Source organism: Larus michahellis, chromosome 11, assembly GCF_964199755.1.
Source record: "Larus michahellis chromosome 11, bLarMic1.1, whole genome shotgun sequence".
NCBI classification, from domain to species: domain Eukaryota; kingdom Metazoa; phylum Chordata; class Aves; order Charadriiformes; family Laridae; genus Larus; species Larus michahellis.
The window spans coordinates 15,825,451-15,849,116 of record NC_133906.1 but is presented as its reverse complement, the minus strand read 5'-3'; the positions used below and the strand labels follow the sequence as shown (position 1 = coordinate 15,849,116).

At 48.0% G+C, this 23,666-nt stretch overlaps 1 long non-coding RNA gene across 1 annotated transcript in view; it reads right to left on the bottom strand.

Annotated features, from left to right (window-relative positions):
- Positions 1-661: 661 nt before the first annotated feature.
- LOC141749883 (uncharacterized) overlaps positions 662-23,666 on the bottom strand; it is a 37,581-nt gene continuing 14,576 nt past the window's right edge. Inside the window, exons 2-3 of the long non-coding RNA XR_012589495.1 lie at positions 9,569-9,675; positions 662-844 (exon numbers count right to left, since the gene is read on the bottom strand). This is a non-coding gene — a long non-coding RNA (uncharacterized LOC141749883). The remainder of the gene's footprint in view (positions 845-9,568; positions 9,676-23,666) is intronic.

Here is a 23,666-nt window from a genome sequence, read left to right as displayed (position 1 = left end):
TGTTTTTACTGATTTTTCATTGATTTCCTATAATGTGAAGAGCTGAAAGGAACTTTTAGCCTCAAAACCCGTAGTTTTGAGGCCAAAAACCCCTCAAACAATAACAAGGTTTCTACAACGTGATGGCAAATTTACACAAAATCAGGAGAACATTTTGGGAAGCTCTGCACTGGGAATCTAGACTGTCCTTTTTAGAAAAACCACGTAGTGGCTGGGGTTTGCAGAAGTGATTCAGTAAATTTAGCAGCATGTTTCTTCATCGATTCCATAGTTTTGCTAAGAGCCCTCTTTCCTTTTTCTTGAATTTTCTGAGAATTTTGAGAAACACTTTTGCTGATCCATTTGTTAGGAGAATGCATAACTGTGAACTACAGGGAAAAGCTGCTGGCTGCATGCAGCTTGTGCTCAAAGGACACGGGACCAGACTTTGTGCTCCCTCCTGCCTCACAGACATTTTATCAGCTGGAAGAAAATTAATAACATCCCAGCACTGATTTGCATTCACGAGCTCAATGAAAGAGAGGCAACGCAGAAAAAGTAATCACACAGGAATGTACAGAACATTAAAACCAGCAGCAAAAGATGGTGTATAGTCAAAACACAGGTGCTTCATCATCATATCTTCGCTCAAGTATCCATATCCTCAAATAACCTGCACAAAAATCCCTGGATGAGGTGGTGGTGGGAGGACTCCAGAGGATCAAGGAGACAGTCTGAGGAGAACACGGAGCTGGCGCCGGAGGATCGGAGGCAGCAGGAGAGTTCTGGGTTCAGCTTCTTCACGTCCATGCAAAGCTGCCAGATCACAGGCCGGGCTCTGTGGTGGGCAATCTGCTTTTGTTGTCTGGAAAGAACAAATAGGACCTGTGAGTTACACACACGACAATTATGGTTGTTTGTGAACAGAGAATAAATAAAATACACTCTTTAGGCTTGCTTGGCCGTGAATTTTACAGCTAATAATTCAACATCAGGTTGAGAAGCGGCCCTTGCTGAAGAAGGGGAGAGGAGAGGGCAGGGCTGGACACCTCAGTGCACAGCGGTGCCAGCTGCTGTGGAGAGTGGCGTTCTTAACGCTGAATACGCTGGAGCTAAATCACAATAAAACAGACACCGTGAAAGTCTAATAGTGTCTTCATAAACGTTATTCTGGTTGCATGCTCCCTTTGTCAGGGTAAGAAAGGTGCTTGAACAGCCAGAGCTGTTGAAGAGCAGATGTCTCGTACACTTTTTTACCATCTCTTTTTTACCATCTTTACCAGAAGGAAGGAGAGAAGCCATGTATGCTTGCAATTATAAACCAGGGGCCTGATCCAGAGTCTATTGAAGTCAACAGAAAGGTTTCCATTGACGTCAGCCGGCGCTGGGATGGGCCCCCAGAGCTTCGCTCCACGCATACAACATCTTGACTCTTGTCAGCTGGGGCTTCGCTGGGTGAATTTCGGGACTGGCTCAGGTGCCCAGGCTTCCTCTGCTCGCACGATGGGTAAAAGGGCAGCCTGGGAGCACAGGGCTGCAGGTTTTAAAGGCTGGTTCTAAACAAGGACCAAGCTTCAGCATATTGTGCAGCAGCCTTGGGCTGTGCTAAATTAATGCCATCTGCTACTGGCCTTCCTCCCCTCGCCTCCTCCCACCTCCTCCCTCAGGGGGCTTCTGACAGTGGAGAATAGCTGGAGTACAGTCACAAGCCTCACGCCTCTTCCTGTCCCTAACACACCCTTTACACCCTTTGTTTCTCTCTAAGTGTCATGGGTGGAGTAGGATCCCAGTACGCTGGCTCCAAACCAGCTGGCAGCATCTGGCCAGGCTCGGCCCCATTTCTCCCAGGCTTGGAGGACCTGAAGCAGGCAGAGCCTCCGCTCTGCAATCTCCAGGGGTTAACGATGGGGTTTTTTTCACCCAGGAGAGGAGTTATTTTCAGTGACGTCACCGCCCTCCCTGCTGAAAGCTATGAACTTTTCAAATTCAGAGGAGAATTGCAAATACCGTGTGAAATCGCTTCTCGCCCTGGCTTGAAACCTTTGCCAACAGCCCTTTGAGGGGAAGGCTCCCACCCTTAGTCTGAAAGTTCAAAAGGTAGGAACCATTTCTCACCATCAGTGTTTGTGAAACGCAATTGAAAGTAAAGATCCTAATTACATTTGGCATTTCTAATAGTCAGTCTCCCGCTAAACAAATGACATCATTTGTGGCATTGGCAGTAAAAGAGCCCACTGTAAGAGACTGTAAACAAGAGGCCATCCAGCCTCATTCTGCTCTAACAAAAGGAGGGGGAAGGGGGAGGGGGGGAATCTTGCTAAATGACCACGATGTTCACATTTTTTTTTTCAAGTATTAGAGATATCCTGACACCTCTGCAAAACAGTTTTGAAACGGGGAAGAATCGCGCTCAGAACCTGGGGCTTTTGTCAACCGTAAGGAAATCACTGCGCTCAACAACACGCAGCCGCTCAGGCTGGGGGCACGGTCATCCCTTGCCTTTCTGGATCTGAATTTGTTGGTGTTAAAGATCTGTGAGGTTGGACTGAACCTCCTCCTGATTACTGAATGCCAGATTTGACATTTCCATGGGATGCATTTTCCAAAACAGGACTTATAGTCACAGTTCCTCTTGGCAAAATGGTGGCAGATCATTGCTCTCTTCCTCGTACCGCATGGCGTGCTCCTTGCCCTTCACCTGTGGTTGTCACAGCTCCCACCGCCGTTGAAGGGAGAAGAGATGGTTGTATTTAAGCCTAGAAGGAACTCCCTCTGGGGAGGAGCAAGACGGCTTTTCCCCAGCAGGGAGGAAATCCGCACAGTTTTGGTGTAGCAATGTATCAGCCTGGCCTTTTGGGGAAAATATTGGGATGCTTGAGCTGTGCACCAAAACATGATTAAGGGAACAGACAAAAATCCCTTCCCTCCTTAAAAAAAACCCCAAACAAACAAACAAACAAAAATATATATATGTGACTACTGTATTTCAGTCTCAGGCTGTGCATTTTCTAGCGTGCTGCTGTACAGCAGCCTGTCCCGTGGCTGCGCTGGGAATTAGCACAATGCCAGGTCGGAGCGACCCGCACTGCCAACACAGGAGGATTCTTCAGAGCTCTCCTTTCCTCATAACGATCCTGCTCGACTCTGCTTAGTTTGAGATATTTAAGGGCATCACAGCGTGAAGTGGTATGAACACGGACCATTAATTGTAACAGGATGCGGTTAGAGGCTTTTTGATATCTACATGCCCGTAACTGTAACCTGCGCTCAGCTATTTTCAGCCCTTCATGCAAATAGAAGTAACATTTGCATTCAGATTGCCCTTAGTGCATAGATGTGCTGGATGATAAACTAAAAGTACAGTGTAAGGGCAATACCCATCTGTTCCGTGTCAAATATATATTATGTTTTCCCTTGTCAGGTAGTGTCGATGGATGCCCTTTGCCAGATTTCTTTTTAGGCAGTTGCACTCACCACTGACAAACTGCTTGTTTGGACTGTGAGTCAAACTACGATCTCAATACTTTCCCACCGCTCAGTTCTTGAAATCTCCTTCCTAGCTGCGCTTCTGATAGCTTCCTTACCCTAAGGAAAGGTCCTCTCCCTGGTCTTTTTTTTTTTTTCTCTGCAAAAGCAAAATACAGGATGCCTTCTTGATCCAAGCATATGGAAATATCCCCTCGCCTACAAAGTGAGATGGGTTCATAGTGTTCCTTTCTCATATTAATTTAGTTGCAAGATGCTCTCTGAATCACTCCCAGTATCATCCTGCAAACCCTTTCACGGTAGTTAGGCTTTATTCATAGGAGCACTCGCCTTGCCGAGTGTGAAAGAGGCCATTTATGCTTAATAATGATAATAACCAGCAGTCAGAGACTGGGAAAAGAAAGGAAAATAAAACCCGGCAGAAGTTTACAGGAAAGGACGTTTAGTGTTGCCAGGAGGGTGAGAAGGTCAGACATCTGGTGGTTCGTCTCGCTCTGGATTACAGGCAGGAATGCATGGCCGCGGGGCTCGGCCGGCCACCGGGACGCGGGCGCTTGTGGCCGCCAGGACTTTGGGGTGCCCTGGTGTGTCCCCTCTTTTGTTCAGGGGTGCAGGGCACGGAGCAGGCTCATTCTGCACAGACAAACTCCCAGGGAAGGAAGGAAGGAGGAGGAGAAAAGCGCACCCTGAAAACATTTTGGAGATTAAGCTGGGGTAAAGACTACCAAGGGAATATTTAGGAAATCCCTCAGAAATCATGTCATCTTCATCCTCATTAATCATGAAAAAACCCCAACAAACAGGGATCACAGAGACCTGCGTGCTCTCAGTGGTCCCAAACTTTCTGAGCATAGACTATCAGATGTTCGTAAAAAAGTGGGTGTTTTGGGAAGCCAGCTGCAAACCACCTTGCTACTTGCAGATCCTTCTATAAGGAGCCACAGCCATTGCTGCTTTCTTCCCCTCTGGTTAGGCAAAAACATTGCCAGCGTGCTGAAACTGCGAGTATCAAAACCATGCAGTGTCCCGCTGTGAAAACAGTGGGATGGAGAGCTCAAATGGCGAGCTCTCACTTGGCCACAAGTCACTGAAACATATACAGTAAGGGGATCTACATTTCCCTAAAGCCCAGAATGATGCCAGAGTTTAACCTTCAAGAGCTCAGCTCACAAGAAAAGGAGTATCTTATTATCAAACCCTGTAAGATTTTGCAGTGTTTTTCCTCCAGCGCTGCAATTTCAACACTCCCAGCATTTATTGTAAGTTATCTCAAACATTCACTGTGTTCAGTTTACGTTCATCTCCATCTATTTTTAACAAAAAATAAACTCAAACGCGCACTGGAGCAGTACAATATTTCTCTTGAGTATCATAAGACTGCTTGATCACATCTTTTCCTGGCACTTAGTCCATTGGTTTATGAATTATTTTGTTACACTGAGTACATAGTTGATAGTTTAATGGCTGGAAGTGATTGTTCTCGAAATATGGATGGAGTTGTCATGGCAATACATTGCTAGGAAGATTAAGGCGTGCTTAAATTAAGGCATGCATCGAATTCTCAGTTGTTTGAGCAACTCTTTCCTTGCCATGTTTGGAGAACATCCTATCTAGTGTGATCCTCCAAGACGTCTTACTGGATTCCCAGTCAAGTAGCGACTAACCCAATGCTTTGAGTCACCAGTTTGCCATCCCTGGGCTGCGGCCAGTCCCGTGCCGGGTGCGCGGGGGCCAGCGGGGCAGCGATTGGCCTCCAGCGCAGCAGCGATTGGCCTCCAGCGCCGCCTGTTTTGCAATACCAGGAATTCCTTCCAGCCCCTTTGAACTAAACCCCGAACAGACTCGCATGCCGCCGCAGCATTTGGCTCCAAGATACACAGGAAGGTTTTCAAAAGCACGGAAGAGTTGAGACAACAGTGAGGGCTGGTTTTCTAGAATTTGATTTTTAAGGGTTTTAAAAGGAATTGCTAGCGATAGATGGGGCCTGAGGAGACTTTCAGAAACACATTTGGAAAGTGTCGCCCTGAGGTTGCCTCCCACACGCCCCACGCAGCAATTTGTTGAGAGAAAGTCACCGTAGCAATTCTTATCAGAAACTCTGACAAAGAAGATTTTAATCAAGTATCTCAGTATTTCTGAGAGACCGATAGCGTTTCTGGCTTCTGGTGAAAGACTTCGGCTGACACCAGTTACATCTCGGGTCATGTGTGACCTGTCACTGGGGACTTTTTCACCCAGTCTCACTGCCAGGGACAGAGATGGCGCGCGTGGGTGGGAAGGGAGAAGCATCATTTCCCCAAAAGCGGCTCCCTGTAACCAGCCCATTCAACGTTCGTGGTAGATTTAGTCTGTGCCTCGCCATCTACGCACAGTGGTAAAGAATATATTGTAAAACCTTATCTGTAAGAAAATTTGCATGGGAAAATAGCATTATTGGCAATCCCATGCAGGGTCTCATATCCATGCTGGTATTTGAAACGTGAGCAAAGAGAAACATTCAGACATTGAAATGCAGGGAAAAAAAAAAAAAAGAAAAAGGCTAGTCTATGAATACGTGGAAATACAATTTTCAGAGTTGTCTAAATGAAATAAAAGCCCTATATTTATTTCTGAACATCATATTGCTGTGGACAATGCAAATCCACAGCAATAAAAGTATATTTATTTCTGAACATCCTATTGCTGTGGACAATGTAAATCCACAGCAATAAAAGTTTGCAAAGAAAACAGTTTATTGTCAACTCCACTGACGTGGAGTAATAACAACTCATTGCAACTGCAGTCAACACCTTTCTTGTAAATCCAGAAAATAAATATTCACTGCCATGTACGTGATCTGCAGCTTGCAGCAAAGATGACCCCAAGCACATCCCAAGCACATGGGAAAAGGATCAAAACAAAAAGCACGTGATGGTTCTTAACAGAAACTACATTATCCATGGAAGGGACAAACACACATGGCCTTCAGATCCGTGTAAAACAATACCAGGGCTGCAGCGGGGCTGAAACCGGGAAAAGCAGATGCTGCCCAAAGCAGAATCGGCTCGAGAAGTTTAACATGCACAACACATATCGGGAAATCGGAGCACTTTCATGTGAGCAGAGGAGAGCTCATTGCAAGCTTATTTCCAGCTAACATTGGTGAACTGAATGACAGAGAGACTGAAGAGGCAGAATTCAGACCAGGACCCAAACATTCGCTGGGTCTGGTTGAGTTAGTCCTTGTGTTCAGCTTCTTTTGGAGCCAGGACCCAGCTACAGAAACGCGGCCTGGCTTAAGGTCAAGAGCTACTGGAAAACATAGGAACAGTTCTGCAGCATTTCCTCTAAAAGAGACGCTATTATCCACAGCAAGGACCAGAAGATTTCAGCTGGTGCTCATTCACGGGAAATCAAAAACTCACACAAAGCATGAGGAACCCTGAGACATGGTGGGAGGGGGAAAATCCCCCCCAAACCATGTGTTTTTCACTCCTTCAAAGATGCATTCGGTTTAACCCTCAAATCTAGAGCTGTTTTTGCAAATGTAAGAAAACCATCTCTAGCTTTTAATAGGTGCCAAATCCATTATTTTGGCTAGAGAGTCGAATTAGCTTTGGGCCAGTGGAACAGACTAGATGATTTACAATCCCTTTCACAGTGCTTGTCATAATTTTACAAACCAAGTACAACACGCAGAGTTTTAAAACCATCCAAGGGCAATATTGGCCTTGCCGTGCAATACAAACCTCTGCAGATTGCATGGAAGTTACCAACGTTGTTTTAAGGATGAATACATCTTAATTCCTTTGGTTATTCCCAATTCACAGTAACAGACATGGAAAATTTACACTGTGGTCGCAGCTGATTTAGAACTAAGACTCCACTTGTGGCTCAACCATGAAAAAAGTGGCAGATAAATCTCATTAAATAAATTGGACAAATATTGTCGGTGTTCATGTAGGCTGAGCAACCCGGTCTAGTGGGCGGTGTCCCTGCCCTGGGCAGGGGGTTGGAACCAGATGATCTTTAAGGTCCCTTCCAACCCAAACCATTCTATGATCTGTCATCACTAGGCATGAGAAGGTGATGCTCAGAGTCCCAGCAAGGAGACATAGGCATGCTGCATCCATGGTCCTCACCACAGCATCACCTCCAACCTCTATGGATCTCCTGTGGGATCTTGCAGAGGAACCGCAGTGCCATGCGAACAGGGTCAGGTGAACAGCAAAGCTCAGGCCAAAAGTGACATGGGAAGCAGCTGGGTCCTGCGCAGGGGGGGTGGCTGCAGCGCTGGTGGTGCTGTTGGCCGCCCGCCCTGCCCCGTGCAGGGGCTGCAGCGGATCTGCAGAACGGAGTGGGATGCAGCTGCCCCTCGTTCAGGATGTAAATGTCAGGGTGAAGGAAAAGCAGCTTGTGCCCTGAGGCTATTCTTCCCCTTCCTTTCTAAAACAAAACAAAACAACCACCAACCAAAAAAAACAACAAACAACTTGCCCCCGAACTCAAAAGATTATTAAAAGCATGGGGCTGACACCTTCTCTAAAGGGAGACCAAAAATCTACAAAAATTCTCTAAACCACCAAAAATCCTCTGCCTTTTCAGAGTGTTGTCTCAGGGAGAGTTATCCTTTAGGCATCACATGAGGCTAAAACTTCCCCCCCACCTCATCGGGAGCGACAAACATCGCTCGCACAATTAACGCAGCTCTGGCACTGGCGTGGAAGCTGCCAGCCAAAGAAACATGCAAAGCAGCCACTTGAAAAACAAAATTCCCCACTTTCTTGTGCATGTGGAATGAGCATGATTTATCCAGGAAGGAATTCGCCCTCAGTGTTGATCTCCTTAAAAGAGACGGTAACTAAAATAGCTACGGGCTGCTCAAAAATTAACCGGTTGTCATGTGCAGTGACGTTCTCCTCTTTTCCCATCATCCTAAACCCAGACTTTTATGCCAGCATCTGTGTCAGTACTTCGTTAGCCCCTATCCCGCAGCAGATCGTGGCGGTGTTTCTACATGGAACAGAGATCGATATCCCTGTTCGATGATGGCTAATTCAGCGGACGAGCCGGCAGCCCTGCTGGTGTGGGCTGCTGGGCCAGGAGAGCCGTTCCCAGTTTGGCCAAGGCAGAGAAATGGAGAAATTCCCAGGAGTGGAAAAGAAAGATTATTTGGTAGGCAGGGAAGAAGCCAGCTGACACAAACTGCTCACCCAGCCAAACAACCGGGATTGCAAGTATCAGGAAGCAGGATTAGAATCACAATTTGTTGGCGCAGACATCGTTGGCTTAATATTGTTTGTTGAAACCTAAAGTGAATTGGTTGGGGGGGGAGTGAGGGCGGGGGGAAGAGGGGGGCAACCAACCAACCACCAAAAAACCTCCCAAACAAAACAGTCTGTCTTTTGTAGGTTCGTGTACAAACTCTCCCACACGGCCTGGGACCAAGCTTTGGATCGAAGCCCCAGCTTGGCTTTTCATTTACCAGCCAAAACCAACGGAGCGGATTTAGGGGAGAAGGGGGGCAGGGCTGGGCGATGCGAGGGAGGTTGTCATCTCCTTGGGTTGCCTGGGCTGGTTTACATTTCCCTGTCTGCATCCCAGCTGTAGCCGCCTTCGCATCCCCACGCGAGGAACAGGGAGGTGACTCCTACTCCCTTTGAAGAGCTCCTCGCCCCTGATGGGTGCCCAGGGCTGGGCAGGATTTCACCCCTAAGGCCTCCAGCCACCTATCGCCAAGAAGTGGTATCAAATATGAAACCCCTGAGGAGGACAAGGGCACACCTTGGGCAGGAGAGCTGCTGAAGGCAGCTTATTCACAGGGGAACTCCAGGCAATTAGATGGCGTCCCACACTGAGACATCGTAAGAATGATCCTACCATCATCGTAAAGATGAGGTACCACATGATATAACACGATGAGAGGTTTTTATCATGTCTTTTTACTGGGGTTATTATTCGCAAAAGTCTTTGTTTTAGTCTTCTGCTTAGAAAAAACAAGAGTTCATTGAAGGTTTTAATGAACCTTTAAAGACATCACTGCAAGGACTGCCAAATTAACCTGCCAAAACAGCGTTATTGAGCTCCTGGAAATTCACGACAAGGAAATGCGTGTTTAACGTACCTCATTTAACTCCGATTATTCAGAGGAATCAGCAGGTGTATTTCTCTGGAGCACACGAGATGCTAATGGAGACAGCGTGCAGTCATTCAGCCTGTGCCTTTCTAGAACTGAAGAAAAACAGTCGGAAAGAAAAATACTCTTTCCCCTCTCCCCAGAGCCCTCCAGAGGCAAAGAGGGGTTTTCAGTCTCTCTTTAACGATCCAGCATTTTTATTCTTTTCTGCTGCTTTGACCAGCATTTATCCCCCGCTTGCTGTGTGCTGCAGCACAGCTCAGGTGCCCCATTCCAGCAACCCCCCCCCCCCCCGCTTTATGCACCAATGCCTAAATACAGAGGTACTTATTTATGGACTACTCTTGCAGCGTCAAAGTGAATACTAATAAGTAAGTGAGTTCCTGGAGCACAGCTCAAATATCTGCCCTAAACAGCTGATTATTGCTCTTGTGGCCTCCTGTAGCAGAGCAGCGCAGACTGGTTTGATTGAACAAATGTCCACAGAAACCAAAACGGGGGCAATGTCACTGGTGAGACAGGACAGATCTGCGTTTGAAGCATGGGCAGGACACTTGGCTGACTCTCCCAACATGCCAGCGGCATCCCTGAGCCCATCTGCCCTGTGCTCCACTCCCATTTTGTGCTCTTCAAACCCAGGCTACGACCCTGAAAACTCTTTCTGCTTGTTCACCAGGGGAAGGGCTTTAACACCTCACTTGAAACATCACCAAACACTTAAACTTCTGGACGTGCCCCAAATTGTTGCAATTCCCGTGGTCCCAGCACAGCACCTCCCCGGTTTCCCCACACTCACACAGCAGACAGAGGTCCAGGCTGAATTCCGGGGGTTTTTTTGCATGAAGAAACTGAAAGCCACAACTTCCACTTCCTAAGAGAGTGCCAGGGCTACCAAACTATTGGCGGTTATTTGTGAAGGTGTTGTTTTACCCTGCAGATAAAGGCACACAGACAAATAACTGAAGCTCCACTGATGCTGCGAGCAGAATGCTATCGCACGCTGCCTGGGTCCTGAGCTCAGGCAGGGTGGAAAAGGAACAAATCTGGTCTTTGCTTCCAAAACTGCTCCATCTGATGGCGAATTGATGTAAAACATATCCATAACCGTAGAAGTGAGAGCCCAGGTCCGGCCAAGAAGCTGGCCCTTCACTCCCAGCTTCCGCCTCGAGCACCAGCTCCTTCGGTAGCGTCGCAGCAGGGTGCAAATGCTCACACCCAGCACCAGTAACGCCTTCAACAACAGTGGGGATTCACCTAAATAAGTCCCCCTACGTTTAGCTCCTGGCATCTCTATGCCAACACTGCTTCTCTGTAGTGGAACATTTCTAACACTGTGGACTGCACATCCCTGCCATATTCTTCTCTGTAAAGACATGATCTTGGACAGAAATGGAGCAGAGAAATTGCCTCCGTCTCTCACAGTAAAAATTGAATAGCTACAAGCGGCCTATCGATATATTTTCACTGGAACATAGAAAATTGCTCTGATTTTAGGAGGCTGTGGAATGCCTCCAGCAGACTGCAAAACCACCGCGACGCTCTTATCACAGCAGCTAGAGCACTTAGGAGAGGGACTGCATGAAACTGCCCATCGCAGCTGCATCTGGAAGGGGCCTTCCAGACCACTGACTCCAGTCCGACATCCCCAGGGCAGCATCCCAGGACCTGGACAAGACATTTCAAGTGGGACAATCTCTGTTGCCTCCTCCCCAAGCCTGGCAGCGCTCCCACATGCAGTCTGTCACAGGATGATAGAATGGTTTGGGTTGGAAGGGACCTTAAAGACCATCCAGTGCCACCCCCTGCCCTGGGCAGGGACACCTCCCACCACACCAGGTTGCTCCAAGCCCCATCCAGCCTGGCCTTGAACCCCTCCAGGGATGGGGCAGCCACAGCTTCTCTGGGCAACCTGGGCCAGGGGCTCACTGTCCTCCCACCAGAAATGCTGTTGGTGAGCCTGCAAAAACCAGTATCACCCTAGGCTTTGCCAGAGGGACATCTTCTGCAGAAATGCTTCTGGACACATAACAGCAAGAGAAGGGCGATAGGAGAGTAAGAAACAGATTGGCGTCACTTGGTTTTGCGTTCCCTATGGCAAGTGGCACTGAGGGGCTCTCCCAGCTGGCCAGGGCTCACCCTCCCACTTGCTGCTGGTGCCAGGCGCGTGGCAGCGAAGGTCAGGACTGCAAACAGAGCCTCGCTATTGGGCTGGGTAAATCCTAATATAAGATGAGAGAGGTAGCTGGGAGAGATAAAAAGGGGATTGTTCTGCTATTTCCCATAATGTGACTCTAGATTGTGCTAACGAGAGACAAGGACACCTCCTGTAAGTAGAGCAGTTTGAAGCAATAGTGCTACTTCCCTTGTTTCATTAGACCTTCCTGTTTGACACTGAAGAGGACAATCCTTCCTGATGTCCTGGATCTCCATTCCTCACTATCCGGGTCCCTTTTTTCCCCCACTTATCCTCATTCCCACGCAGGTATTTGCAGAGCAGTGGAACCAGCAGCTGATGGGCACGAGCTCCCCGGCCCCTCTGCCCTCCATTTCCCTCAGTGCCATGGGTTTCTGGAAAACAATGTTGGATTGCTCCCGCTTACTAAATCAGTCCCGGTTTTTACAGCACCATTTAAACTACTTCCTCAGGAAATTTCACAGGCGCACTGGCAAGCATTGATTTCAAGCAGAAAATATCCCGGCAGGAAACTTAAAAAGGAAAGATGGGCTGTAATTATATCTCTTCTGGGCTGGCAAGACGGACGAAGACAAGATATAAACTAACACATGCACCGAAGCTATAATGCACAGTGATGCTGTAATTAATACAATCCAAGCTTTCAGAGCACTTTTCTTGCAATCGGAGTTTTGAAGGGGAAGCGCCCAGCCTTCCGTTTGGTCGCACAACACCATCACAGCGGCGGCATCGCACAGGCCACCCCATCTCATCCCTCCGCCCCCCAGTTAAACAAGCGCAAGCAATTAAATACCTGTGACAGCTTCTGGTTCACAGAAAGGGCCTGAGATGCAAGTCCAGGTTTTCAGTCAATTTCTAGAAATAATAAATGCTTTAATAGAAGAAAAACAACTGTGGATAAAGGCTCTGAGAGGGTCTGAAACTACTTCATGCTGCCACAACAACAGACATTAATTTTATTATTTCTTTGACACTGCCTTTTCTCAGCCAGTTTAGGATCTGCGCATGCGCTACCCCCTTTACCTAAATGAAGATAGATCTGTGGTGTCTTTTTGCTGCAAAGCACCCGTGATTTACAAAGCGTGGACGGGTTTTAGGGTGATAATTATTTTCAAGTGAAATTCCCAGGTGGAGAAATGAGGGTTGGAGGGGGAGGACTAGATTCACAACAGCAGCATCCTACCTGTTTGGGACTGTGCTTTCTGCCTGTAGTACTGCTAAGAGGCTGCAGTCCTCTGGCTGCAGAGCAGACATAACACGGGTGGAAAGTCCCTTGGTGTTGGCTTCCTCCCTGCTTCCCCTTTGAAAGGAGAACACGGCGAATAAAAAGGGATATCCCACTCCTCCAGTGTCCCAAAGCCACCCCTTCGTGTTGGGCAGCAATGGGGAAAGTCGGGATTAGGACAGTGTCACATAAAGATTTAGTGAGGGATTAACCCTTTTAGCCGAGGTCAGTCGGAATGTGGTTGCCACCACCGCAGACCATGCCAAATCGGCTGCAAGTCGGCACCAGGAGCCACTCAACAAGAGCTGTTTTCACTTTTACCGACCCAGGCTGTCCTCGGACTTGCACTGCAGGAGACAGTCACCCTGCAGAGCGCTCCCGGGCCCTGACGCAGCCTGTCCCTCTCTGAAATAACAAAACCAATACTTTCACCCAAAGGAAGAACACAATGAGGATCTGGGTTTTGCTAGGTTTCAACCATACTATCGAAAAAAAATCAAAATAATAAATCACTACCCAGTTTTTGCATCTGCAGATTTGTCAAGCAGAAACTTCAGTTTTACTATTCTAAACGTGATTTTGCAGAAACATTAAAATATAAGTAGCTTTTTGTCTCCCACTTCTATAATTCAAAGCCCATTTTGGCTTTGCCACACACACTCAGGTACAAATGTCCCATTTATTTATGAAAAGGGGGAAACACGCTTGCTATTTTACATCTCTCCTCAGAGCAGATTTACCTGTTGTGCTTTGACGGGGAAAAAAATATAATAATAATAAAAAAAATCTTCATTATTGGTACAAGCAGGAGATTCAGGCATAACTTTATAACCGCGTTTTATAGATCTGATCTGTGGGCGGGGAGATGCTCCTTTCTCGCCCTGCCGCTGCCGCGTAACTTGTTCCACTTTCCTCACCTCAGAGCTAAAGAAGAAATGAAGCTTTTCTTTCAAGGCTCAGTTTTGCGTTATTACCAGCATGGCTATTTATAATCCCTGGAACAATAGCTGACCTTGGCCCAGCGCGAGCACTTGGATACCCTGCGCCTGCATTGTCCCGCAGCATTCCCACCCCGCTGCCTCCCCTCCCCAAGGCTGCCGAGCCCTTGGACGCAGGGTGGGGACATGGCAGGAATCATAAACAAAGTGAGGCGAGCCACCACGCTCAAGGCTTGACCAACAACACGGCTGAAGCCGGGGAGAGGTGATTTCTCCCTCCCTCCCCCCCAGCAAGAGCAGGGGAAAAATTCCCCGCTGACCTCTGTAATGAGCTAGAAGCAATCGCTGATAGCACAGCAAACTTCGAAGTATAAAGCAGCCTCTTTTCCCTGGTGGTTTTCTTCCTGGAAAATCATCCAGGTGTCCTGGTTCTTCTCCTGGGTTATTTTTGCAGTACGGAAAATGCGACTAGAGAGGGGCAGGGTATGCACTGCTGCCTTGACCCTGCGGAGTGCCGTCTGCCAGCGTGGTCCGTGGGTAGCCCAGCTATGGGTCAGTGGGGGGAATCCTGCTCTGCTGCAAGGGAGGGGGATGCTGCCAGCCCCCACCGCCTTCCTACAGCCAACAGAGCCTGGATCCCCTCGCTCGGTGCTTATCTGCCGGCCCTGGCAGGGCTCCTGGGCTGCTTGCTGGGCAAATCCCCCCGCGCCTCTGCAAAAGCAGAGCGATAAAGCCAAGGCCACTGGCCAGCGTGTGGCCAAGGGGCCAGGCAAGGAAGGGCTAGCAAAGGAGGGGCAGGGAGCAAAGAGGAGTGTCAGAAATCAGCCCCAGAGCAGGGGCTTCCCCTGCTTGCTGTGGGGTCAGATGGACAGACCTGTTGGTTTCCAACAGGCAGCAGGTCCAGGGGTGCAGGGAGCTGCCGGTCAGACCGGCCAGAGGTCCAAGTGCTGCTGCCTTGGGCTTGCTTTTGAGCAGAGATCCCCACCAGAGGGACCTCTTGCTCAGAGCTGGGGAAACCAGGCTCCAGCCAGGCTCCAGACATCCTTCTGGGCTGGCTCCTGCCCCGGTGCCCAGGCTCCTGCCCCGCGGAGAGGCATGGGCTGGCCGGATCAGCTCTCAGGCTGTGGTGCCTGTCTGCTTCTCCCTGGGTCAACACCTGGGTCCAGCTCTTTCGGAGAAGCAGCCTGGAGTTACTGGGGAAGGGGTGGGAGGCTTATGCGGGCAGGACCCCATCTCCCGCAGGCACCAGGGAGAGAAGGGAGGGCAGCTCCCCGCTTGGCTGTGCCCCCTCAGTATGAGCCCATCCCGGGTACCATGAAATTCGGCTGTTGGCTGAAGTCAAACCCCTGCGCAGTGACAGCCAGGAGCAGTAGCCCTTGCTTTGAGCCCAGGCTCCAGTGAATATGTCGGGATACGGCTGCCGAGCTCCCAGGAGAGCAAAGCCCTGTTCTCGTTTTGAAGGAAACGGCACATCCTCCTCGTTCCGGCAGCAGCTGCCGCCGGTGCATGCGAGGAAGGAGGTGCACGAATGATGAGCTGCTTTTGGCCTCAGTTCTCAGCAGAGCTGCAGAGGAGCCACCGTGACCCCACCGCCGGGGTGTCGGCATGTCAACGGCTTCTACCTTCCTCCATCCATCCCAAATCAAACCTTGTCAAACAAACGCACACATGCACAGTCCTTGTGCCACACCATCAGACAGCCCGAGATCCGATAACCATTCACCGGGAATCATGTTCCTTTTCCACCTCATTTAGACCAGATACTTGAGTTTGCAGCTTAAATGCAAGGAGGGAGGGAACTTTTCACTCCTCACACTAACGTTTTTGTGGGAATTTAATTTAATTCCTTCTGATTTCGGGATTTCCCAACCGGAGTGAAATTAAATCAGCACATTTGCATAAAAGTGTTTGAATAACTGGATTTCTTGTCTCCCATTAAAAACCACTTCACCGCGGGATCTCCCCATCCACACCTGGAGGAGAGGCTGAGCACCCATCTGTGCCCACAGCCACGGAACCACGCACAATTAACCCTTCCGTGGGTAGATAGGAGGCTGCATGGACCAAGGGGACTTTTATCAGAACGGCTATTTCAGGCTGAACGATTTCCTCCTCCCTCTCCTAATAGGATCCTCAGCTGGCGCCGGGCCCGTGGGCAGGAGGAACCTGCCAAGGAAGCGGTTCTGAGCCCCGTCCGCTCTGCTGGGAGATTTTTATTTCTCTCTAGCATGACTCTGAGTATAAATAAGCTCTGACAACAATTGGATTAGAGGTTAGTTTGCCTCCCCAGATCCCCAGGAGAGCAGCAAAAACAACAAGGGGAGGATATGGAGTGCCTGAGAGGCAGTTTGTGCCAGCACGTACCTGTAGCAAACCCCAACCAGCCTCACAAACAACACAGCGGGTCACGTAACGGGGTGAGGACGGGTGGCCCAGCAGCGCCCACAGCAGCCATTGCCTCCCGTTAACACTGCATTGCTTTTTCACCTTAGCCTGCATTAGCATGAGCAACCTCAGAGCAGAAAGGCTGGGATGGGGTTTAATTGCTGATGCTGTTTGGAGAAGAGGTGCAGGGGCAAGTTAAACACACACACAAACATTTATGAGCAGAAGCTTGCGATTAACCCTCCTTTCCAGATGGCTTCCTTGGAAATGCACCAGAATCACTGCTCTATTGCGGCGTGTATGATGCTATCAGGCAGCACCAGAACTGAATAACACCTTAAAACTCTTTCCCTGGAGCCAGTTAAGCACAGAGGTTTCCTTCCAGCCCCGCTTCCCGGTCATCACCCAGTGCCTCCATCCAGGCTGGAGCTCTGACCCACAGCCCCAGTTTTTACAGGATTCAGTTTAAAATGCTCCTCCCTCCCTCATGTCATTGCAAAAGCCGTGTCGAGCAGCCAGCGGAGTGTGGCTGCATGCTGGGCTCTGCCCGAAGGCGGCGATGCTGCCGGCACTCTGCCCGCGGGCTGCCGGGAGCTCCTGGGCTGCAGCTCAGGGGTACCCCGTTATCTGACATCTAGTCACCTGGCTCCGCACTCATCCAGAGGAACTACCCCTATAAAGTATAATAATATAATAATATATATAGGAAAAAATATTATAATTAGGTATAACTCAGTGTAATACCCATATAATAAATATATAATTGCTATTGCAGCATCAGATGTTTTATTGGCATCCCAGGGAGCATCCTTTTCCCTCCTCCCACCGAGACCGGCCACAGGCTGCTCCTTCCTCTTTCCAAAAACCCTTTTTTTCTGGGAGGGGAGTAAAAAAGACCCAAACATCTCAGGTCTTCCTTCAAGAGCAATGGTGGAAGCAGGGGATCCAGGGAACTTTCCCACCTCTGGGAAAACCTCAGAGAATTAATCCTATCCCTGCAGGATGGGGACGCTGCTCTCCAGCCTCTCCTAAGGCGCTCCAGGTGGAAACACCCATCATGGTTAGACAACAGCTCACTTGAGCCCTGGATGCAATATTCATTTATAGTTTGATAATAAGAATGTGGGCACAACCATTCACTTTTAAAAATATTTTTGGGCTTTATGGTTTATTTCATGTCAAAGAAACTAAACCCTCGGCAATTAACCCACATGAAGAGTAAGAACTTCCCTGTTGCATAGGCACTGGAGGCAGATGGACTCAGCTCTTGACTTCGGTTGGTTCTGGAGGGCTTTTTGAACCACGAAGTCATAGTTAGAGCCCACACCTGATTGCACCACACTTCAAACATGCTCTGAATGCACCATGAATCAGCTGTCGATTTATTTAATTTTTTAAATATATAAATAATTGTGCTGCGGAGCAATTTTCAATTATAAAAATGGTAGTCCTAAATGGTGCCTCAAAAAAGTGGTAGACACCCACATACACGACTCCACCTGGTTACTAATAAACTTTGTGCTGAGAACTGAAACGCTTAATAATTATATGGTAAAATTCCAACCTCAGAATTGTCCCACAGCCTTTGCAAACAGCTTGTGCTTCCTTGCGTGAGTGGCGAGGCCCAAAGCGAGCCGCTTTTCCACGAGCGAGAAACAATGGCTGCAAGCTAAGTCTCACAAGTGCTCTGAATTATGTGCAGATTAATTCTCGTATTGATGTTAAGGGGGTTTCCTTTCTTGATATGATCATTTCCTTTAACTGCTGAACTTGGAAGGGAGCCGGCCCCTGTGCCATTGTGCAGGGCCGCGCCGCGCTGGCCGTGGGGCGGGTGTTTTTGGGAGGGCTGCATGTCCCTATCCCAGCTGTCCGGCTCCAAAGGAGCTGCCGTGTCCCGGGGTTTCATCGTATGGCACGGGGAGTCATTCTGCAAACATCAGCAGCGAGCTGCCCCGGCCACGCTCTGCTGCCGGGCAGAGGAGGGAAGCCCCCGAGATCTCCCTTGGTTTTGCTGCTCACGCAAAGAGGGGTCACCTGTGACAGCCCCATGCCAATTCCCTGCCCTTCCGTTAGGAAACTCACATTTTGTGCTCTTTAGTCTTAGTTTTCTCCTTTCAGGCAAAGGGCAGCTCCTCCCCAGCCTTGCCTGGTGTCCTTGAAACACCCCATCCTTTCCTGACCCATCACTTGTTGCCTGTTCCAGCCTTTTACCTTTCCGCCCCGGCACCATCCGGGTCCCTCTCCAGCCCCACAGCTTTCACCCAGCAACACACATGTGCAGATGCTGTTTCGATGGGTGGTTAAGCAACATCTCCCTGCAGCAATCTCCAGGCAGCACCGCACCAACATCTGCTTTGAACCCCATTTTCCCAGTGTCCCAGACATGATTTCAGCTCAAAGCAGCGCTTCATCATTAACAGAAGCAACGATGCTCTAAGAATTACGTGCCTGGCTCATCACACTGCTGCTGATTAACACTCCGCAGTCTTGGAAGAAACAATTCAACGAAAACCGACGAGCTACAAAGGGAAAAATATTCCCTATGGCCAAGTTGAACTCCCACTGAAATCCCTGTAAGTGTTTCCACTGGCTCCAGGGGGAACCGGGCCAGTCTCTATCCAGGAGACAACCTATAAATGGATGAGATTTCTGTGTGAGTCATCTCTACATACAGCCAAATTTAGCTCCTTTCTCCAGTGCGTCTTTTGTCTTGTCAGTGCTGTTTATGTGAGGAACTCTGTCCTTCTGTCACCTCAATACTTCAATGGGCAGACACCTGGCATCACCCACAGGGTGGTTACCGCAGGCTGCAGAGCACAAAGCATCACCTCCCGACTTTCTGCGTGAATGTGAATTCATTTGTTCCTTCACGTCAGCATTTGCTTATGAAAATCACCTTCCACACTACGAATCTTTTCCCCTCCATTTTGAATTAACACATCCCCATGAACAAGAAGCAGGGCTTCAGGAGACCACATCAATTTGTAAAGGCATTTTGTTAGATGGCACTAAAATAAAATACTGGCCCAGACTCACTTCCCAAGGAAAGCACCCAGGAGGAATGGGTGATGGAGCACTTGAGGATGACAAGTTTGTCAGGAGACTGGTAACTGTCTAACCAGCAACAAAAGAGCATGGAGTCTGGAAAAAGATGTCTGAGAATCATACTGGAAAATGGCTTTCAAAGCCTTTACACAGCACTCAGCCTTGACCTGACATCTGAACGGGCAGTGATGGAGAAGGAGCTACACCACCACCTTTGTAGATCCAGACATCAGAAAGTCATTAGCCAGGAAATTCTGTAGCTGGACATCTTCAAAATGTTTAAAAGAAATAAGCAGCCTTATCTGTTACAAGAGTTTAAGGAAACTGAGGCCAAGACAGTGCTTCAAGAACACCCAGAAAAACAAGCAGATCCAAATCCACCTTTGTCTGCTTCACCAAATTACCACTCAAGTAAATTTAAAGGGATTTAGGAGCACCTGATGTGCTTTAAGAAGGGATTGCTGAAGACACTGGCAGAGACAAGAAATGCTGTAATGAGAGGGAAGCCCTTAAGAGGCGACGAAGACTCTGTCACACCACATGTTTGAGACAGAGGAACAAACAAAAGCTGTAATTACTAGAAGGAAGCATTTCCAGAGCCAACAATTATCTAATTAGAATAAAGGCGGATATTACAGGACAGACCTTAGGACAAGCAGCAAGTCTGTGTCCCCAGGCTGGCCTTCTATAAATGCTTTCTGCCAGAAATCGGGCTTTCTGGCAAGATGCAGCCAGTCCCCACTTTGAGGGATTCTTCTGGGCAGACAGTTTGTGTTTGTTATTGTCATTCAGTGCCCTGAAAATAACATCATCTCATTTGCCTATCTGTGGACAACCCACCTCCACCTCAAGCACATCACACCAAAGCCAAGGTTTCTACCAAACACATCCCTCCCCTCTCCAGGGCTCCAAAAGGACTCATGGCCTCAAAGACTCACAGATCTGATGAAATCAAAATCCCGGGGACAGGACAAGAGGTAATGGCACAAACTTGAGCATAGGAAGTTCCACCTAAACACGAGGAGGAACTTCTTTCCTTTGAGGGTGGCAGAGCCCTGGCACAGGCTGCCCAGAGAGGTGGGGGAGTCTCCGTCTCCGGAGACATTCCAAACCCGCCTGGACGTGTTCCTGTGCCACCTGCTCTGGGTGACCCTGCTCTGGCAGGGGGTTGGACTAGATGATCTCCAGAGGTCGCTTCCAACCCTGTGATTCTGTGAAAAACAGGATGCCACCAGGTGATGACCAGTGATACCTCTTCATCTGCTCAGTGGGTGTTTTTCCTTTAGGAGACTAGAGTTGGGTTCTGTTGGCTGCCTGCCATGCTTGAAACCCACACACTGTCCATTTGGACCTGTTCAGTCTTCATGGACTTTGTTACACTCCCATGTTAGTTGGCATGGTTGGCCAAGCGTAATCCTAGGTGGTGTTTAACTCTCAAATTTTCATAGCTACAGCCAGAGGCTCAGTGTTAGTGTCAGAGATGGTCATAAAGTCATTACCTCACGCTATGGAAACTGGGTGCATAATGGCTCACTGTCATCTTCCCCCCGCATCCCAGTGCTTTCACTCTACATTTCATTTCTTGGTATTATAAATTAAATTGTCCTCACTCTGAAAGATGAGAGAGCAGATTTTATGTTCTCTGCAGTTAGAAGGAAAACATATTAAAACATTAATGTAATATTACCTCTAAAAGCGTGGTTGAGTGACAGCTGAGTTTTTCCTAAGTGTAATTTTCAACTTTTCAAAAATCCATTTAATTAAATGCATTTATAGCGACAAAATTAGAATCCAGATAACTAGGGAAATTTCCTTTCATTTACAATTTTTTCCGCTTTTTTAATTGCTTGGCTCAGAAGCAAACAGAGCTTTTCTTATCAGTCTTCCATGCTTATTGTTGATTTTCTTCTATAAACTAAACTCCAGACGTCTTCCCTGTAAAGCCATGCCAGAATTTACAGTGGCACCAAGCTAAAGCAATAATTCCAGCAGAAACTAAGCAGATTTCATTACTGTCAGCATGTTTTTCACATCAGAGGAAAAGGTTGGACAATTCAAATGTCACATAAAAGGTGGGATCATTTTACTAGGAGAGAGGGCTGGAGGATCTCAGTCCCCTTGGTTTTAGCAGCTATAATTCCTCCTACAAGGCAGAGGACTGAGCTGCCAAAATCTACAGTCAAAATACTGGAATAAAAGCTTTCTCTTGATTTCGGCAGAATTTGGACCAGCACAGGTATGCAGAAGTGAGCTCGTTTTGTATCTCCTTCAGCTTTTACAGAAGGTTTTGGCATCTTTTAGCTGGAGCAGACTATTGCCACATAAGGTAGGTCTGCTGAGGAAGGAGCAAATGGTCCTTCAAAAGAGAAACCCATCCTGGAGACCAACATCTAAATTTCTCATTAGTTCTCTAGCCGCCTTGTGCAGCCCTCAGGAATTCATCCAAGAGCTCAGGGGCATCAGGCATTTATCTTTAAATCAAACCATATCCTATCAGCAGCCCATTCACTTTATTTTTTAAGTTATTTTTTAAGCAAGTCTCCCTTCTCTCTCTGGCCTCATTTTCACCTCTTGTTTGAATGTTTGGGGACAACAAAACCGGGTCCAGCTGACCAACAGTTTCTCAGAATAGCAGATGGCAAGAGTCCTTCTTTCTTTAACCTTGAAATATGTTATTTGGAGGAACTGCAGGAAAAACAAACAAAAAACAAAACCCAAGACAATATAGGAGAAACCCAGCACACAGAGGGGAATAGAGAAATGTCTTTTTACCCTCACACAAGAATAGAGGCACTTTCAATCTGAAACCGCTAATGTGGACAGGCAAATTCAAGAAAACTCCTTAGAGCTAAGAGCCCATTATTAAAAGATAGAAGGGTTTCTTTCCCCCAGGTAAGACCCAGAAGAAAGGCAGGCAGGCTCTCAAAAAAACCTTGAGGGGCTTCACACCTTTGGGCTGTTTTCCGGCAAGAAGAGCCAGAGAGAGGTGCCTACAGACCTACATTTGCCCACACTGGAACTGAATTTGTTCCCCACAGTTTACCTATATGGTGCTGCTGAACCAGTGGCAGAAGAAGGACTTAGGAGATTTTTTTTTTTCCATTTACTAGTCCACACGCGTGTTCTTCCATTTTTCAGTGGAGTAACAGGAAGTCTACCAAGTCCTGACACTGTTACGTAAGTGAAAGTCATCTTAATTACATGGTAACAGACACATATTTATGTTGATGTTTACAGCTGATGAAGAAATGAAACTTGAGATTAATAGTTGATTTTTGAAGGAATTCATGACTATTCCATCAGTACTGACTCTGGAGGAGGTTCAGTCCCAGAGAGACTAAGGCTCCAGTGTGCCATAACATCACACCAGTGATTGATTGCTAGAGACATTAAATTAGGAGCCAGCTGGTGCGTGCATGGCCCATGCCTGGCTCTTGGTCTACATTAGCATTCCACGTTACACAACTGATGGTGGAATAACGAAACCACATGGAGAGCCACAGCCATTGAAAACCATGGGACCCAGCCAAAGTCCTGGGCTTTTTGGTTACAATAGAAAGAAAAATATTTTCTGAGTAAAATCAGAGACAAATGCTTTCTTCAGGACCTTAGCGTCACACTTAGAATTTAACATGTTCGCTACAACTAAGGAAAAAAATTAAAAAAAGGTACATGGTAGAGCTACATTCAAGAATCCTAATGGTGGTACTACATTGCTTTTGGTTTTGAACATGAATGTTCCTCATCGCAACATAAAGTATTTCTCCATCAATTTTATTTTTTTCTAATTCAGAATTAGCTGGAAAAATTTCAAGTTAATATGCAAACTATCAGCCACATCTTTTTTCCGCTAAAACCACATTCAAAAGCTTTTGTCTGACATCACACCAACGACCTCACTGTTCACCATGCATTTCTGTTTGACATCCAGATGCATTAGACTCCAGTCCCTCCAGCTTCCAACAGCTAGCAAAAAACAGAGGGGCCTTTGCAAGAAGAGGGGAGTCCAGGACCCTTCCCAGGAGGTTGGGGAGACCTGCCCCAGTGCGGAGATCCACGGGGAGCAGAGGGAACAGGAGTGGAAAGAAAGATGGTGCTGACAGACCCATGCTCACAAGGTGCAGTGCTCCATTCAGGATGTTCCCCAAAGTGCACGGGAAAGGGAACTTCCAGCCATTGCCTGACCTTCAGGCCAGCCCCACGGCCACCATCTCTGCAAAGCCAGGTGAGGTGCCCTGGATGTCACATCACAGCCCAAACCTGGCCCAGGCTGGTCTCTTCCCTTCTGAAAGGTGATCC